This window comes from Vicia villosa, linkage group LG3, assembly GCF_029867415.1.
Source record: "Vicia villosa cultivar HV-30 ecotype Madison, WI linkage group LG3, Vvil1.0, whole genome shotgun sequence".
Taxonomy (NCBI): Eukaryota; Viridiplantae; Streptophyta; class Magnoliopsida; order Fabales; family Fabaceae; genus Vicia; species Vicia villosa.
Genome location: NC_081182.1, coordinates 137,927,171 through 137,931,538, shown reverse-complemented (window position 1 = coordinate 137,931,538; position 4,368 = coordinate 137,927,171). Strand labels below are relative to the sequence as shown.

Sequence of the window (4,368 nt, the reverse complement as noted above, 5' to 3'; positions counted from 1 at the left end):
TGCATACCTCCATTAGGTCATTTACGTTCACTCATTGAATAAAACATCTAAAAGCATGAGATCAAGGTCCATGGGGAAAACTAGGATTTCATCTAAACCTTGGCAAAAGGCTATTTATTCCCTCAAAAGGGGTGTTTGACACTTAATCAAGACTGTGATTGGTACAGGTCTTTTGGAAGGCATTTGTTCAGATGACTTACTGCTTGACCTAAGGTTTATTTCCTAGGTCATTTGAATCGATATTTCTTGATTAGGGCTATGGCCTCATATGTACTACATTGGTTGATTCGGTTACGATGCCATGATTTGAGTTGAGGTATTGATTCGTCTCTGTGCGGCCAACCATTGTTCGGATTTTGTTTCTTCTACGACAAGACATTGGGTTAATGGCCGATTTGAAGATTAAAGTGCAAATTCTTTTGATGTCAAGCATTGAGAGAAACAAAGTATAATTGCTAAAAAAAACATAAAGATGCTCACATTCGGTTTTGAGTTGACTTTTAAGTCAACAAGTCAACTAAAGAAGGTTGACATTTGTGGACCAAATTATATTGACTTGCCCATATGGATTCTTACTATTATTAGAAGCATTAAGGGTACTTGAAGAAAGAAATCATAATCGAAGGATCTCATTCAAAAGAGGAATATTTGAAATCTCTAATCAACAAAAGTGGAAGGAAAGTTCAAGGTTTGAATAAAGTTACAAAGAGTCAAATTACCAAGAATTTTCATTACAAAAGAAACCTGAAAAATACAAGAAAATGATTCATACAAGATGCATCGCAAAAGTCTATGAAAAATTCTAAGAATGTGCTTAAACTTCATCTTCAAGTTCTTCATGAGCCAAGTTTCTCATCTTCATAAGCACATACTCAAGGTAAAGTGCAATAAAAGGTCGTCCGATCTTTATTCGAGCTAACCTTGCAAACCTGCACAGCAAATAAAAAGATCCAGCAGCCTGCAATCAACAAGTTCCCATCAGTCCCTACTAGTCAGTTCACGCATTATAACAGAAAATCACATAACAATGTCAACATCCAAACCTGCATATCACCTACCCTAACCACAAATCAGTTCCATTAATCTGCAGCATCCAATTTAAATTCCAGCCCTGCACAATACACATAACCATTGCCATCAGCCCTGCATACATACTAACAGATGCAAAACCACACAAAATCATGCCCAGTTTCATGCTTTGACAGAATTAACCTTCAGTTTTTTGAATTCAATAATTCTAACAGGTTTATAACTAACCTCATTTCTAAACTCCCTAAATAACAAAACAGAATTGCTAACTAACTTCCAGCTCATCAAAAACAGAAATAACTAGTTGAACCTAGCATTCAGTTAACCTATCCCTAACAATCTGTAACTGATTTCACTAACAATTAATAGAATCTAACTCTCCTAACAGAATCTTATAACAGAATTTTAACAGCAAGAGCAAAATGATAACTAACCTTGGAATCTCTGCAATCTCCACCCTTCAAGTCTAACCAACCTCACATCTCCCCAGCGAATCTCCAACCTTTCTCAAGCTCTAACTGAATTCATCCTCTTCACCACCTATATAACAGAACCATCTTCATCTCTCATTTTTTTCTCTCCACCATTTTTTCAGATACACACTTTATCCACCATTCTCTGAACAATTCACTTCTCATCATCTTCAATCTTCACAATCTATGAATTCATCATCCCCATCCTCCATATCAATCACTCTCTCACTTCATCTTCTCCTTCACCTTGAACTCTAATTGCCTTCAATCAAACTTCTAGAACCATAATCAATCTTCATCTTTCTTTCTAGATTCACCACCGATTCACCAAACTTCAAGATCATCCTTCACCATCACCATAACCCAATCTGCAAATCCCACACCTCAATTCAACCACCAACAAAAAACAGAAAATCAGAAGGAAGGAAAGAAGATTCACGCAACAGAATTTAAGAGAATAAGAGTCGTAACAAATTGACACTTACCTCTAATAGATTCTTCAAAGAGCATGATTTCGATATCTTCATCTGAGGATTCCAATACCGTTGAATTCAGACCGATTCTTGAATCACCGGCAGAAAACCATCATTGCAATGCATCTCCAACCTCCATAACAACAGCAAGGGCGCAAATCATCATTGAACCTTCATCATCGCTATCTACACAATTCATCTTCATCGTCTCTGAAGCTTCTCCGGTTGAATCAAGCATGAATAGTATGATTTCAGATTAGGGAAGAAGGAGATCGTAATGAGACTGCGAGTGAGATGGGCGCGGAAGCTTGCATCGTCGTTCACGGCGATGGTGGAGTGAGGAAGATCCCCGACCGTCGGTTTTCGTCGCACGTGAAGAAGAGAAGGGAGCTGAGAGGTCACACTGTTCGAACCCTAATCCCTTTCTTCTTCATATTTTTTAATTTTATTTTTATTTAATTCTTTTTATCCAAAATAAAATGGTGACAAAAATCTGAAAACAAAGAAAACCCATACTCTTTTTTGCTGATCAGAAAAACTTGAAAACTCAACAAAAACAACGCTGTGGGCCTGGGCACGTTACTTGCTGCGTGCACCACCGTCTGGCCCATGCACCCCCTCTATTTTGAAATAAGAACAAAAGCGCCCTTGGGCCAGTCCTTATGGGCCTTTTCGTTTTGCTAGCATATCCCATATTCAATTTCTCACCCCCTGACCACATATTTTAAATTAGAATTAGATTCTTTTTCTATAATATTCCCCTATTAGAATTTAGTTTTTAACATAGTTTTTTTCTCATCTTTTCTTAGTAATAATAGATAGATAATCATACTTTTGGTTAGATTTTTGGATAATTGTTGACATTAAAAACTCATAAAAAATAGTAGTATTTTTGATTTAATTTTGCACTAATGTTTGAATTGCTTTTGTATCATTTTCATGCTATTTTTGTATAATTGTTGTGTGATTTTGTTACTTGTCTTTGGCCATATTTTTGGCCTATTTTGTTAGTATCATTTTAATGCTCCTTTTAGTCACCATGTTAATATTAAATAGGAATTAGAACAACTTAGATTAGGGTATTAGAATTAGTTCCCTTCTTTCATTCTTTTTCCTTTCGACTTCTAAAACACTTAATAAATAAAAGATGCGAATCACACGTTACTAATAGTGAGAGAGAAATGAGTGGGATTTATTCCCTAATCTATTTCTCAATCACTTAGTGAGAGAGAAATGAGTGGGATCCATTCCCTAATCTGTTTCTCGATCGCTATATAATGGAAGAGAGATGAGTGGGATCCATTCCCTAATCTGTTTCTCGACCGTTATACACTTTTATGTGATTCAAGTCGCAAACAAATTCCTCTTAAAAAATACATAACCAAAAACACTTAAAACACCTAGCAATGGTTCAAATTCAGAACAAAGTAGAGAAAGTGGTGAGTGGCCCGGTATTGGGAACTGTTTATCACTCATCTACGCTAAAAGACACAAACCAATCATTTCCTTTTCTTTTGCCTCATTGGCACCTAATGGCACTGTTATTTCCGCTCGATCGCATCGTAGGTCGTCCCCTTATGCAAGAGCGCGAACGTTAACTCCGCCCAACTAAAAAACACAAAAACAAACAAAAAAAATTTGAGCCGAGCTACGGTAACTCTGATTCCTGAAAAGGATATGTAGGCAGCGGGGTAGGGCCCGTGCGAGTACAATTCTTTCTTTTCCCTACATTTTGCATTCATTCGCATGTAAACATAGACATAGTACACACCCTTTAGATAGAAACAAACATAGGTGGATACCATCGAGTACGATGGGCGTGAGGGGTGCTAGCACCTTCCCCTTGCGTAACCGATTCCCGTACCTTGATTCTCTGGTCGCAAGACCTTGTTCTTTCCTTTGTTAGGTTTTCTGATATTCCTTTCCGTTATGGGATAAATATATTGGTGGCGACTCTGTTCATTTTTCGGGAGCGTGCGACAGCTGGCGACTCTGCTGGGGACGTTAGACCAATTGCGGGTCCGTACTTAGTGAGTCGATCCCAGCCTTTGTTTTTTTCGTTTATTGGGTGTTTCTTTGTTTGTTTATATATTTGCATCCTGTATATATGTTTGCATATCATGTCTGTTTTTTCTCGTGCATGTCTTGTTTACTTTCCGCATGCATCTGGACTACATTATGGGTCCCCGTGGGGACCATATATTTTCTCTGTTTGCAGGTTGGGTGGGATGTTATATGAGGTAAAAGGCCCAATACCAAGGCCATGAGTGATACCTTAGGAACTAGGAATAGAGTGGCCATGACGGACAGAAGACGTATGTCTGATTGCTCCGATCATGTATCCACGGGCAGAGCTTGGTTGAACGAGGCAATATCGTATGATTACGCCTACT

General features: G+C 38.0%; 1 long non-coding RNA gene across 2 annotated transcripts; it reads right to left on the bottom strand.

The window, feature by feature from the left end:
- Nucleotides 1–249: 249 nt before the first annotated feature.
- LOC131656722 (uncharacterized) lies at nucleotides 250–2,418 on the bottom strand. Of its 2 annotated transcripts, none has more exons than XR_009300270.1 (4): nucleotides 1,988–2,418; nucleotides 1,464–1,885; nucleotides 1,044–1,111; nucleotides 250–958 (listed from the first exon to the last, which is right to left on the bottom strand). It is a non-coding gene; the product is annotated as an uncharacterized LOC131656722 (long non-coding RNA). The 2 variants fall into 2 exon arrangements; XR_009300269.1 differs by having other exon boundaries at nucleotides 1,059–1,111.
- Nucleotides 2,419–4,368: the final 1,950 nt, after the last annotated feature.